Here is a 16229-nt window from a genome sequence, read left to right on the forward strand (position 1 = left end):
CATTTGAATAAATACACTTTGGAGTTGTCCCATATGCCTCTTGTTCCCTACATTTTGGTTTGGGACCTCCAACTGTCCAGTTAAAGAGAAAAAAAAAAACTCAAGTTTTCCTCAGTATGAATAATAAGGCAACCACTATTTTTTTTACATAACAAAACCCAACACGTGGTGTAGGAAACTGGGAGATTTGGCTTCTAATTTTAAGAAAGATATGATCATGTCTGTAGTCTAAGGGGAAGTAGAGCCAGGGGAAAGAGAGAGCATAAAGACACCAAAGTAGCATGTTTGGAGAGAAGAGAACAGAGGATTGAAGGTAAAAAGGAGATGAAGTAAATTCTTGAGACCAGGGAGAAGAAATCTCTCATGGCTTCAGTTCACAGACATTTGCTGAGTGTTGGCAACAAAGCAGGCCCTTACCCAACCCTGAAGAAATGGGGATCAAGAAGACAGTCACCATCTGTGTCCTCATGGAGACTGGAAGATCGTGAGAGAGCCAGACATTGAGCAAGGGAATATAAGAACATGAATAGACATACAGCCTTAGAAAGAAGGAGGGACATGTCCTCCTCTAGGATGGGAAAGAGAAAGGGGGAAATGCAAGATGGTATGAAATTCTGAAGAGGAGGAAGGACTTCCGGGAAGTTGTAGATCACAGCTTTTTATCATCTCAAAAACTAAAAAGTAAAGATATCTGCTAAGAATGAAGGAAACAAGTTTATAATGGATGCCACAGGAAGAGGATAAATTTTAAATTATGACTCCATGGGCAGAATATGGGGGAGGATGAGCACCAAAGGACCAGCTGAAACAGGAGAGCATAACAGTGTGATCCCAGGACCTCTTTCAAATTCTGTGGGATGCTCCTTAAATGCATCTCCGGCACAGGCTCTATGGAGACCAACTAAACCAGAGTCCCTGGTGGTGGGACAAGGAGCTACATTTTTATCAAGTTATGCAGGAAATTCCTATGCACACCAGAAGTCAAGAAGCACTGATGCAACCAGGCTGATCCCTATTGTGTTTTGAGTTTCTCTGTCAAAGTGCAGCAGCAAATTCCATACTTTAAAAATTTTTATAAAGAATTTATATTTGATACTTTTGATTGAATTTTTAAGATTATCCTTTCCTTTCTCCATCCCAATATTTTTTTTCAAGATTGTCTCTATTATTTGTTTGCAAATAATTTTGCTCTATTAAATTGTTGCAAATTACAAGAAATAAGAAGCTAATTCTTTCACTAGTGGCTATAAATGGTTTCGTATTTACAAGGTATTTTTTTTCTTTCCAAAGGGAAAAATACCTATTTTAGAAGGAAAGTATTCCATGAATAAAGACTGACAGATACTACCAAATAGTATATTTTTTTAAGTGTTAGCTACAATTATAATTTTCAAGTTTTAGTTCTTTCTACATCCACATTTTCTTAACATCTACCTTCAGGTGAAATCTAGGAAATGGAAGTTTATTAAATTTGGGCTCTACTAAAAAGCAACTGACATTTGAAAGTTAAGTAGGTGTGGAAACCATCAAGAAAGAAATGGTTGACAAGAAGTCCCTAAATAAGATCCTTGAATTTCACAGACAGTTCTAAATGCCAAAAAAAAATAGATAATGTAGTAAAGATCTATAGGGAATAATCTCTTAGGAAACTATTGTTTCCAGTGATTAATATCCACCTTTTCCTAAAATTACATTTTTTACAAAAAAGTAAATAGTCTGATATATAGGCATATGACAGATATACATATATAAATATATATATATATACACACATATATTCCTATGAAACATGAGTTTCAAAACATTTATCAATCTGCTCATGTTGAAAGAGAGGGGAATTTAAAAGTTTGATAAAATTATTAAATAAAATTTATTTACAGAAAACATTAGTTCATTAAGCTTCTCACCAAATTTTTTTATTGTTGCATTTTAAGTTTTAAACTCAATAATAATTTTTCTGGAATATACTACATATAAGTTTTATCATTATCATCCAATCTGGAATTCTTAAAAATAACACCCACTAAAAGAAATCTTTAACATGTGCCATTAGGACATTGTGCAAAAGAAGTATTTCTACAGAGCAGAATAACAGAGAAAACCACATTCTAATATTTTAATTTAAAGCTATATCATTCACTGTGAATAACTGGCATAAGTATATTTACATATTGTTCAATTTGTCAAAGACTATGTTTTAAATGATAGATTTTTTTAATATCCTAAGAGTATATGGACTCTGGTCTCCCTAGGCACAGTTTATGTTAGTTTTTTAAACTACTTATAGTGAATCCAAAGCTGAGACATTTAAGCATACATAATAAAAATTTTAATCTTCAAGTTTCTCAAGACATAGACCACAGCCACAAAGAATGTTCCTCTCAAGCTGCCTTTCTATAGATCATCACTTCATAAATAAAAGAAAACATATCTCGTAGATTTAATCTGTTTATGAAATCATTTCAGTAAAATGAGTGATTGTCATTCAGTGAGTCTTCTTCTCAGTTCAGTTTAACAGACATAAACAGTAAAGACCGTAGGAGTTGTTAAACTAACGACAACAGTTTATTCTTAAGGTTTTTTACACTGCGTCAGGCATTGTCCTGATTCATCCTCTGTTCTGTCCCCAGCAGCAGGAGTGATTCTACCACCGGCCCAGTGCGATCCCGCCTCTGCTCTGTTGAGACCCTACAGCCACTTCCCAGCGCCCTCAGCCTAACAGCCAGCGTCCTCAGCCCAGCCTACAAGGCCGTGCACGATTTGCACACAGATGTCCTCCCTCGCCTCATTTCCTCCTGTTCTCTCTTAGGCACAGCGGCCTCCTGACCATTGTCCCAACATGCCAGTCACAGTCTGCCTTTGGGTCTTTTCAACTGCTGTCCCCTTTGCCTAGAAGCACTCATACCCAGATGTCTGCATGGTCGTCCCCCCACTTCCTTCAGATCTTTATTCCTAAATCACCTTCTCAGGAACACCCTCCCTGTCTGCCTTATCTAGATTTGTGTAACTCCCCTCAACACTTCCAGTCCTCCTGCCAGCTTCATTCTTCCTTAGCAATTTTTGCTAGCATAATTTATATTTTTCTTATTTATTTCCCATCTCCCCCCCCTAGAATATAAGTTCCATGAAGGCAGAGATTTTGTATGTTTTGTTCACTGCCATGGCCTCAGTGCCTAGAAAAGTATATGGCATGTATAGTAGATGCTCAATAAGTGTTTACTGGATTAATGAAAGAAGGAATTAAATTTTATCACTTATTCCTGAAGGAAATAGAGGACAACAGGCTTGTGTCATCATGGAGAAATTTCAAGTATGAAGCATTAACATTAATAACAGCACAGATTTGACAGAAGGCTCCTGCTTTAGCTATTAGTCTTTAACAAAGTGCAAACCGGGGGAAATGCAGTCTCCTTTCTGTACCTCGGTTCCTGACCCATTTTAGGTGCTTAATAAATAGTTGCCGATTCTTTGGCCCAGTCTTCTATATCTTCCAGCTTTGTGACAGAGTTGCATTTCTGTTCTTTATTAATCTGTAATATTTTAGCATCCAGTCACTTACAAAAGTTGATTTGTATTCTCTGGTTTGAACAAATCTAGACTGGAATATTTCTTGACATAAAAAGTATGAAGTTGGAAATCACAAGAACTGTAATTGTGAGCATAAATCAGCACAAAGAGCAGCCTCATTCCTGTGGCATCTAAGTGGTGGCAGTGGCCCAGGATCACAGCTCGCCATAGGATGATGAATGTAGAATGCTGGCTGTGGCAATTTGCCCTCCATGGGGGGTTGTGGGAGCATTTCTCACCATCAAACCCCACCTGCCACCACTTTGTTCTGCCCTGCCTTTCCGTGTTCTGTGCCATGCTGGCTCCGCTCACCTTCTCAGCCACCTGTTTAGGCTCAGCTGTATTCTGTGACCAGTGATGGCCACAACTAGAGAATTCCCATCACTAGCCTGCCAACAATGATGGAAAGTTTGGGGCTACCAAGGAGTGGACTCTTAATAAGTACATATTAAATACTCTTTAAAGAGTGTCCAGGCTGATGTGCTGCCAATGTTGTCACCACGCTAGTTGAGTGTGGCACAGTGGAAAGTTCATGGGCTTTGGGATTGGACAGACCCGGGTTCAAATTCCAACTCTGATTTTTTTAAAATAGTTCATAGTTACAAAGAACTGACTACATATCAGGCACTGAACTAAGCACTTTACATATATAAAGCATTTGATACTCATGTATAATTATTTCTATTTCTATAGATGAGGAAATTGTGGCTTACTAATGTGCTTCAAGCCACATAGCTAATAAATGGCAAAGCAGGGACTGGAGTCCTAATTTTTCAAATCCATTATACTTAACTACTGTTTTACACTATGTGGATTTTAGAAAGAAAATTAACTTTATTAGCTCTTGAGAATTTAAATGAAAAAAAACATAAATAACCAAGAACATAGTGACCACTCAAATGTGGAAATTCTCTGTTTTAAATGTGACAATATTTGAAGAATTATGGTTAATTATTCTATGTGTTAATGGATTATTTTACATGTTTAAGGGAGAATTATTACTTTTAGAGATATATTCAGAAGTATTTACAGGTGAAATAATATTGTGTCTGAATTTGCTTCAAAAGAATCCCCTGGGATAGGGGATATAGATATAGATTTAAAATAATTAAACACGATTGTCATAATTACTAAAGTTGTGATGAGTACACTGGGGGTTGTAGTACTGTTCATTCTACTTTTACTATAGTTAGAAATAATTTTAAAAAAGTGTTTTTAACATACCTCTTAAAATAATGTAAAGTGTTGTGTGTGTGTCTGTGTATATGTGTATACACAGAGAAAGAGACTTGTTTTTCTAGAAAGAGCCCCCATAAATGGGAAATAAACCGTTCTGTTTCTTATGAATGAAATTGATCTTTAGACATATGATTTCTTAAATAATAAGGTGTTCCAATCTAAGACAATGATTTATCTATAGCCACATTTAAAAAGTAAGACATGCAGTACCATTAGTTATGTTGAAATTGCCCTCAAAACCACAACTATCTCTTCTGGAGTGCATCTCTGACTTTAAATGGTGACTAAATGAAGAAAGTAGGTGTTTTCTGTGCCACACACTAAGCATTGAAATCTGATCAACTGTAATAAGCAGAAGATTTTAGTTTTCTGGCCAATAATTTATTTTAAAAGCATAAAATACTGGGGGATTTTTTCTCCAAAACATCTTTGTGGATACTGAGTTGGAAAAACTATCAGGAAAGTATGAGATGAGTAATGACAATAGAAGATTAAGTTTCATTCATGTACTTCCTATTTTCTTATAAAAACCTAAAAGCACATAATAAGGGTTTTATATTGTTGGATTTTTTTATTCAAAGAATTAAGTAATATTAGGCACCAAAAATTTTCAAGGAGGTTCACTTGGTGAATTCATTAGGGATGTGACCGATGTCTTCAATTCTAATATGAAAATGTAGGCAGCAGTTTGGTGATGGCATGATAAAACACCCATTTTGAGGAGGAAAAAAAAAGATTGTAAAGTTATATATGGTGAAACAGACACCAGTTAGAAATTTAAGATCTGTCAGCCCACCAAACTTTTTATCTATTGGGAAACTATCTGCTGGTCTTTGTATATTCACCAGAAAGGAACATTTCTTCAAGAGGGCACTGTTAGTGGTCAAGTTATCAACATTCTAAATTTTTCATTTGTTCAAAACTCAGATTATTGTTTTACCATAAATAACTCACTCAACCATGACCAAAAAGGAGAAAACTGAGTTGTGCATTCAGTGAAGTAAATATTCAAAACTCTTTTGAGTACATATCCATAGAGTAAGAATCTAAACTTCAGGCATAAAGGCAAGAATGAAGGTATCCAGTCTGTTCCTTCAATGTTTTTGGTGAGTCACGGTCAGAGACTGCAATTGTCATTTTCTTCAGCCGGTATTTTTTTTTTTTTTGAATAGATGACACACATTCTTAAAAAGAAATTTAGATCTCAGGAAAAAATTCATTGTGAATTTTGTAAGTAAAAGTAACATGTAAGGGAAAGAATGTATAATCTTGAGTAAGCTGCATTACTTATTCTTTACTCTCCCACCACAGTAATTGTCAATCAAATCAGAAAAAGAAAACTATAGTTCCCCAGAATGAGTGCCGAGCTTACAGACTGAAGCTCTGATTTTCAATCCCAGTTTTGTCTCTTCCCTGTGTAAGTCCACTAGCCACTCGGTTTCCTCATTTACAAAATGATGATAATGATACTTCAGAGTTGGGAAGATTAAGCTTAAATCAAACACAGAGTTAAAGATCTAAATGAAACAAAAGAAAATCTAAAATTATTCCTCATATATATGTCTATATACATATACATAATTAAAACAAATTAATGTGTGAGCTAAAGATATGTATGCCTTATCTAGGGCACAGCATGTTGTATTTAGCAACAAGCTCATGTGCTGTTCCTAATGGGGCCACAGAGGAAGTGCTCTGTTGGAAAAGATGATCTTCCAAAGGACTTTTATCACATCGGTGAAAGGTTACTTCATTAGTTTGGGCAAAAATTGTTTTAATATTTGTACCACTTAGTCCTGCCGATTTGCCTCTTTGCAGTTCTACCAAATCAAACTTTGATTTTCATTTGAGGGTATTCATACACTGATCATCTTTTCTTTACTCAGTAAATCAAACAGCAGTCAAATCTCCATACTTTAAGAGTCATGTAGAGTCATTCTTTAAAATGACACTCAAAGAAACTTTATTTTCTAACACTGGTTTTCATTTTAGTAATTTTTTTTTGCTGTTGTTGAAGTTTAGTTGATTTACAATGTTGTGTTAGTTTCTGGTGTAGCATAGTGATTCAGTTATATATATATTATTTTTCATATTCTTTTTCATTATAGGTTATTACAAGATATTGAATATAGGACCTTGCTGTTTGTCTATTTTATATATAGTAGTTTGTATCTGCTAATCCCAAACTCCTAATTTATCCCTCCCCTAAGTAATAATTTTCTTCAAGTCAAAATTAAAGTCAAGTCTATATTTTCTTCTCCATCACATTCTTTATTTTTTGTCAGTAACTTAGTCTCAGAAAAAATAATTGAGATTAGAAAGGAAAAGAAAGAGAGAAAGGTGGGGGGAAAATGATTAAGTGCAAGACTGAAATGTAAGAAAAGAATTAAAATGATAACTTAGAAATAGGATGACTAAAGGCAAGAATAAGTGATTTTTAACATGACTAATCTTTATTATTAAGCAAAGATCTTGTGTTAAGTTGGAATTTGAAAAAAAATTCTGTCAGTTGCACCAGTATAATGCAAAAGCTTAATAAAAATAAAATATGAATATTTTGCACAAAAATTCCTATAAAATAGAAATTTGGGACTTTAACTTGTTCGCATTTTAATAACTTTTTATTTTTAAATTCTACAACATATCTAGTGTTTCAGTAGGCCAGTTTTCCTACAACGCAATTTAATATGCATGAATTTGCACACAGATGCTTTAAATGTGCAATGACACATATCCACAAATCCACAATGTATTTAAATCGCTTTTCTATCTGCCTGTTAAGATGACAGAATAAGACAATGAATCTTGATAGTCTAGATAAAAATTGAAGAACAGTGAATTATTGACATCTTCATTCAATGCACCCCTCCCACCCAGAGAAGATGCTTTCAGAAATGTGTTTGGCAAACTTGATATTGTTCTTGTAGATCACGATGCTTCAGGAGCATGACTTCTCTGAGGAAACAGTAGATCTTGTAACAGAAATATCTTTAAATCTTTTAGATAGCCAGTCCACAGGGAAAGGTTTAAGAAAGGATCAAAGCTTGTCCTTTCAGCTTGAATTATTCCATTACAGCTGAATGTGACATAATTACAAAAGATGTTGGATGTGGAATCTCATCAGGATTATCTGACACTCATCTTTGTTGAAAAAGTCTCCCCAGCTGTTGCTCTGATCGCCCAAATGTGACAGGAGTAGAGCACAAAAGTACTTGTAAGTGACCACTGCTTGGGGTGAGCTTAGCTTCCTTAGGCCATTTTGTGACTTTCCACAAATATCAATAGTATGGAAAAACAGAAAGCATTGTTCCAAACATAGTTCCATTTTCATCTGTAAAGCGGCTTAGAAAACAGAAAAAAGCAGCAGCAGCAGCAGCAGCAGTGAGGGGCTTATCTTTTGGCATATTTTTGTTTGATGCAGCCAAACTCATTTAGCTATAAACATTTCAATCAGAAACGATTATTTTGCGCCCCTGTGCAAGACTGCGTACGCTCTTATTTGTTTATACAATCTCATCTTAATTTAGCACTCCCCTATCTTGAGGCCTGTTAATGGCTTTGCTGGTGGAAATTCTTGTTACTGGGGATGACTCAGAAAGAGCGTTTATGACCCTGAAAATGAAATAAGCTGAATAAATATTTAATTTCCTACTATGTTTAACAAGTTCTGGCCATCAGTAAATGACACTTAAAATTTTAAAAGGTGTGTTTTTTGCCAGCATTTGCCAAAGTTTTTAAAATATCATTATAGAAGTTCAATTGTAAAATATAACATCAAACATAAAATGTTGAATAATTACTCATTCCAAAGGATTTGAGAGAAGAAAAAAAAATACTTTTCTTTCCTTCCTTGTCATGGATTACATTTTCTTCATACATTATTAATGAAGTTAAACTACTAGTAACATGCCAAATGTGCTGCATAGGAGATTTGTGCCTAATCCAGCACAAAACAGGCCCAGTCACATAATGATAGAAAAAAGAACAAATGTCAACAGTTTCACACTGGGACTAGATTAAGCAGACCGTACTTACTGATTTCTTACACAGGGATTATCTCACGTCTAGTGCTATGAGAAGGAAGGCCACACTTCTCCTATATTAACACAGAATTGCACCTGAGGAAAAAAAAAATGGCGAGAAGACGCTTCCTCCCCACCCCCACCCAACGCCATGGCCGTGCCACCTCGACTTATTAAATACCACAGACTTAAGCCATTGTTTGGATAATGGGCTACATAAAAAATGTCTAAAAGTGATCTACAAGTATTAATACCTTAGAGATCAAATATAATATTCCTTCCCATTGAACTCTGATTAGCTCATGCTTAAAATAACTGTTGTTTATTGTTTACCCTTCTACTTGCTAGGTTCAAAAAGCTCCATGGCTTAGATCATGGCTGGATTCCTTACAGGCAATATTAATGTTGAAAGAGTTTAAGGATTCTTTTTCCCCTTTAATCTCTAGAGGCTGAGGCTCGCAGCCCTGACGTAAGCAAGCTCCCATTGACTTCAGTGAGAGTTTAGCAGTTGCATAAATATCACAGGAGCTGGCTCTCATTCTCCGTTATTCAACTTGCTCAAAGGGGACATATTCACTGAAAGTGTAGTTTTCAGATCTTTGATTTTCTACGTGGCCAGGATTACGTCTGTTACTCCTGTTGTGAGTAGGCACTACTAAAGTAGGCTATGCACAAATTTAAATTTATTTTACTTATTCATTTATTTTTCTTCAGAATACAGACATTGCTGTATCCTCAACAAACTATGACTGCCACTGAATCCAGAGACGGATCCCATTGCTTCAATGTCAACAAAACCTTCTAGTGCTTCTGTACTAAATAACTTCCCAAACGTACCTTTTTAAAAAACTTGATCCTTAGAAAATGTTTCGAGGAACTTTATCTTAAGAGGAATTTTGTCTTAAGAGAAATTTTATCTTATGATGTACTTCTGTTTGGCTCATAAACTATTTGTTCATTTACCTTAACTCTTATTCCAACTACTTAGTATAGTGACTTAGAAGCCAATCACTCATTTAATGAGAGAAACACCTAATCATTTAGGGATTTTTGCTTGTATGGTACCAAACAATTAATTGTTCATCATCTGGTTTGTATGCAATTCTGAAATAACTGTATAGAAAATTCTGACAATAAAAAAAGAATGAGTGAAGGAGACTTGAGAAATAGAAAAAGGGATGGGTAAGGCCATACTGGCTTGACCTTCCAAAATAGCAGATAAAATCTACCATCATACTCTAACTGTGGACATCCAGAAAGAAAAAGGATGGATTCTTTACTTTAAGGAAATTTCAGAGAGAAATATTTTTCCAAGTTAGTCTTTTCTCCAAATTCTTTCTCCACTAATTTAATTGAAAATTTTTCTTTAATATGAATCTTCTTTGGCAGTTCATAACTTTACCTAGGCCTCTGGATAAGCATTCATTTCAAAAGAAAAAGTTGCACAAATCTTACTTAAAAAGCAAATAATCTCTGGTATACCTCCAATCCACATTATATAGGGCTGGACACAGGCATATCTATTCAGAATCATAATCATATTCCCATGACAAGAAAATTTTAAAGTATAATCATAATTCATCTCATTTATAGATCTAACAGCACAGTCAAGAGGATAACATTGATTCTACCAATGAGGATCTGTGTGACTTTCTGTATCACACGACAAGTAGAAAAACAGAACATTAAAACCAGGCTTTCTGACTACAGAGTGAATTCTTCAGTCCTTCACATTAAGGCAAACATTCTGTTAATGTTGTTAAATGTTACCCCAAGAAAATAAAGTAAAAAAATTTCAACCACTGGAAAGAACATTGGAATATATTTGCATCCTCTTTCATTAATATTTGTTTTAGTGCTTCCAAAAGCATACCACAAAGACCACTGCTGGTACTTGAGACAACTTTAGATGGTATCCAACCAATATTTTTACTCTAATAGTTTAATATTTATTTTTCAGGACAACCTCTATTTTTGGAAAATAGTTTAGTTTTTAGCTTATGAATGTAATTTAAAGATTCCATTCTAAGGATGCTAATTTATTTTAAAAACGACACTATCTAAAAATATTCATTGTTATCATAAATGGCACAAGACATGGCAAAACATGAAGACAAAATGGGAATGACTGAGGTTTGGAAAACACTGATTTCTGAATGCTTCCTTGTGGCCTGGGAGAATACAAAGAAGAACAAGGCACACATGCTAACTTCAGAATGTTCAGTCTTATGATAATTTTCACTTATATTATGAAAAATCAATAGTGCTATTAGAAAAGAATATCTAAAATCAATAACCTAAGCTTTGATTTTAGGAAGCTAGAAAAAAGAAGAGCAAAATAAATCCAAACTAAGTAGCAGAAAATAAATAGTAAAAATTAGAACAGAGATGAGTAAAATTGTAAACAGGAAAACAATAAAGAAAATTAATGAAGTCAAAAGCTAGTCCTTTAAAAAGATCCTTAAAAATTGATAAACGTCTAGTCAGACTAACTAAGGAAAGAGAGGACACAAATTACTAATATCAGGAGTGAAAGAGAGACCATCACTGGTGATCCCATGAACACCGAAAGTATAATAAAGGGATATTATGAAAAACTCTATGCCCACAAATTTGACAACTTAGATGAAATGGATCAGTTCGTTAAAAATCACAATGTTCCAAAACTCACACACAGAAAAATAAGTAATCTTAATAGAATAAAGAATTTGAATCAATAATAATAACTTTCCAAAACAGAAAGCACCAGGCCTGGATGGTTTTACTAGTGCAGTCTACCAGATATTTAAGGAGGAAATGATACCAATTCTCTATAATCTCTTCCAGAAAATTGAGGCAGAGAGGATACTTCCAAACACATTCTGAGGTGAGTATTACCCTAGAACTAAAACCAGACAAAGACATTACAAGAAAGGAAAACTATAGACCGATATTTCTCATGAGCATAAATGCAAAAATTCTCAACAAAATATTAGCAAATTGAATTCAACAATGTATAAAAAGAATTATGTGCCATGACCAAGTGGGATTTATTCTAGGTATGCAATGCAATGCTGATTTAACATTCAAAAATCAATTAATGTCATTCATCACACCAACAGACCAATAAAAATCATGATTATACAATAAAGACAGTAAACACATTTGATAAAATGCCAAACTCACTCATTATAAAAATGCTCAACAAAATAAGAATAAAGGAAATTTCCTCAACTTGATAAGCAAGAACAAAAAACCTACAGCTGACATTTTACTCAAGAGTGAGAAACTAGATGTTTTCCCCCTAAGTTCAGAAATAAGACAAAGATTCCCCTATCACCACTTCTATTCAACATTGTACTAGAAGTTCTAGCTAATACAATAAGACAAGAAAAGGAAATAAAAGATATACAGATTGAGAAGAAAGAAATCATTAGTGCTCACCAATATTTTTGGTTCTCTTCTCTTTTCTGCACATCCAAGAGTTTTACATTTCTCTATTAACTTAAAGGCAGCTTGCTTTGGCCAAGAAAATATGAGGAAAGTGATATCTCAATAACAGACAGAAGTGATTAAGAGATGGTTGTGATTCCCCATGTGTTCTGCTGTGGCAACTGTGAAAGCATTTGTTGAGATGGAGGTGTCACCAGCAGCCTGGAAAGTTGAGCTGCCACGTGGAGCACAGCTAAGCCACTAAAATTTTGACACTTTTTTTTGTTACCACAGCTTTACATAACTTCATCTGGTGGATACATGCATGAATACATAAACTAACACAACAGAGCAGCTTTAACTACTCTGATAATATATGCAGTAATAGGAGAGAGAGAAAGGGGAAATGTCTTCTGGTTGGAAGATGAGAAAACTTTGTTGGAAGGGGGCATTTGTGAAGAATGGATCAGGAATTTGAAGGTCAGAGTATGGTAAGGGGAAGTCAGATGGAAGAAATCTTGTGAATAAGTTTCTGGAGGGTAGGATAAAAGGCTTCAGGTGGGAACTGTGTACAGGAACACGGGAAGGGGAGCTTGTAGTGGAAGCTAACACTGGAAAGACAAGTTATGGCTAGATTGTCAAAGGCCATAAATGCAAGCCCAGGATCTTGGTCAATTAGGACAGTGTCAAAGAGGATGGAAATGAAATGATGAGCATGAGAAAACATTTTTGTGGTACAGTTGACAAAACCTAGTAATTGATTAGATGTGGGAGGAAAGAGAGAGGCAGAATTTGAGGAAAACGAGTGAGTGGGTAAATGCCAGTTGATCCAGAGAGGTTTTGTGAATTGAAGTGAATAGAGATGAAGGCCTTGAATTTGAATATTGCAAAGGCTTGCTATTAAGCTGTACTATGATTATAATATCAGAGTGAACTGATTCAGATGTCTTTCCTGTAGATCAAGGAAAATAACCATTTTGATTAGTAGGACACAGTATAAATTGTGCTGAGCTCCAAAATGATATAACAAGATAATATCTCATTAAGATAGTATAATCATAATCAAAAGAATATGTAATTTCAGACAACTGTGCTTTTATAAAATTGAGCAAATAACCTATTTGTTATTGCTCTCATATAAAAATATTGATGACCTGAAGTCACTTAATTCAACATAGATAGTATATGGTTCTTGATCTTTTTAATTATTTAGATATTGGTATAAAAAGAAGTAACTATTTGAGGAAAACATGCAACATTTCTTGGGGTGGAGAATGATGAATAAACTACAAAATTTTCAAACTCTAATTCAAATTGTTTTAGAATAATATTATACCCATAGGAAGGTAACATCATATAGCTTATGAATATATGCATTAATAACAGATAAACAGTCAAAAAGATAGTCAATTTTGAGGAACACACATTCGAAAATGAAAAGTCATAACAGATTGCCCGCAAAACAAATGCAAGGTTAAAATGATGCAACTAACAAAGGTTTAATTTCCACACTATATAAACAGCTTATACAACTTAATAACAAAAAACCAAACAACCCTATCCAAAAATGGGCAGAAGACCTAAACATTCAATTCTCCAGTGAAGACATACAAATGGCCAATAGGCACATGAAAAAATGTTCAGTATCACTAATTATCAGAAAAATGCAAATCAAAACTACAATGAGGTATCACTCATCACCAGTCAGAACGGCCATCATTCAAAAGTCCACAAATGATAAATGCTGGAGAGGGTGTGGAAAAAAGGGAAGCCTTCTACAGTGCTGATGGGAATGTAGTTTGGTGCAGCCATTATGGAAAACAGTATGGAGATTCCTTAAAAAACTAAAAATAGACTTGCCACATGATCCAGCAATCCCACTCCTGGGCATGTATCTGGAGGGAACTCTAATTCGAAAAGATACATCCACTCCAATGTTCATGGCAGCATTATTCACAATAGCCAAGACATAGAAGCAACCTAAATGTCCATTGACAGATGACTGAATAAAGAAATTGTGGTATATTATATAATGGAATACTACTCAGCCATAAAAAGAATAAAATAGTGTCATTTGCAGCAACATGGATAGACATAGAGATCATCATTCTAAGTGAAATAAGCCAGAAAGAGAAAGAAAAATACCATATTATATCACTCATATGTGGGATCTTAAAAAAAAAGGGGGGGGGAAGAGAACACTAATGAACTCATCTATAAAACAGAAACAGACTTGCAAACATAGTAAACAATTATGGTTACTGGGGGAAAGGGTGTGGGAAGGAATAAATTTGGAAATTTGAGATTTGCAAATGTAGGTACTATATATAAAAATAGATTTTACAAAAACAAGTTTCTTCTGTATAGCATAGGGAACTCTATTCAATATCTTATAATAACCTTTAATGAAAAAGAATATGAAAACTAGTATGTGTATGTATAAGCATGACTGGGACCTTGTGCTGTGCACCAGAAATTGACACATTGTAACTGTCTGTACTTCGATTTAAAAAAAGAGAAGAATCCAAGGTTAAGGACTAAACCAGGGCAACTGAAACAAATTTTCAGAAACTCAAATATCTAATTTCTATGCTCTCCAAAAATAATAATAATAATAATAATAATAATAATAATAATAATAATAATAATAATAATAATAGCCAAAGAAAGGCAAATAAATGAAGGCTCTAGCTTCCACTTATCTTTCAATATATGGACTTGGTCCCCAGGACACCTTCACCAGCTTTGCACCTCCTCAAATCAATGTTGTAAGGAAAATGGTATTTCCTCTTATCCTGTGTCCTGCCTCCCCAGTGACTAAATCAAAAACTGTTTCTACGGAGTCTTCCTCTCAGCCTGAAGTCAAATCCTCTCTAAAGCATTAACAGCTAGCTAGTCTCGGGGATGTTTGCTTTAGAATGGGGGCTTCAAAGTTCAAAGTTCAAAAGATAACTGCTGCGATTCCTGTTAGGTTCCTGCACTAGACTGCGTGCTGTGAAACACCATATTCTGTCTGTTTCTGCATACCATTTTATTTTCAGCACCTATCACAATGCTTAGCCTGTGGTAGCTGCTCAATTAATAATAATTGAATTGAAAAATAAATTACTCTCTAGTAGTTGAACTTTAGGGACACATTCAAGAATATTTGGGGGCTGAAGGGCCTCTTGTTTCTCTTCAAATCATACCTTATTCATATTCCAGTCTAGATTGGGAACATCAACACCTGGTACCAGTAGCGTATCATTAATACAAACTCATAGCTACCAAACGAGGAAATTCAAGGTCAAGATAAAGATTTCAACAATAAAATTATTTGTGGAAAATAAGGTGAAGAAAAAATGTCTTTAAGGGAAAAAAGGGGAGAAACAAGAGAGAGAGGAGAAAATACTTAAGTTCCCTGTCTTGAGTTGAAAGAGGAAAACAGGTTTCAGATGTGACCAATTACCTGTCCTTTGATGATTCTGCATTAATACTATTTCTCGTGTCTACAAAAGTGGCCGGATACACCTTACAGACTTACATATGCATGTCCTGTTCCTGAATAAAGACTGCCGTCACTGCCCCTGTAGGGCAAAAAGTCAGTTGCTTTGGAAATCGTAACCCTAACATTCTCGTTGAACATAGTCTTTTTGCTTAAGTGGCAAGAAATAATAGCCATAGTACCCAGCTACTGCACTCAGAAAAGGTCAGCCTGTCATTTGTCTCTGATAGCTGTACTGGACCCCTGAATGTCCATTCTCATGTGACCTGCACCAGTACAATTAGCATGGCTTCAAGGATGCTTGTAGAGTGATTGTGCTCTAATAGCTTACTGTATCCTTCTCTCTGACCATGTCTGCTGAGAATACCATGGTGAATCTGTTCTCTTTCCTAAGCATTTTCCTACCACTGACTACAAGGTGAGAAACAGAATCAAATACACAGAGCTAAAAATCCAACTTTATGATGTGCTCTGATATTTTTACAATTCTCTTTTTAAACTTCAGT

Source organism: Camelus bactrianus, chromosome 2, assembly GCF_048773025.1.
Source record: "Camelus bactrianus isolate YW-2024 breed Bactrian camel chromosome 2, ASM4877302v1, whole genome shotgun sequence".
Lineage (NCBI taxonomy): Eukaryota > Metazoa > Chordata > Mammalia > Artiodactyla > Camelidae > Camelus > Camelus bactrianus.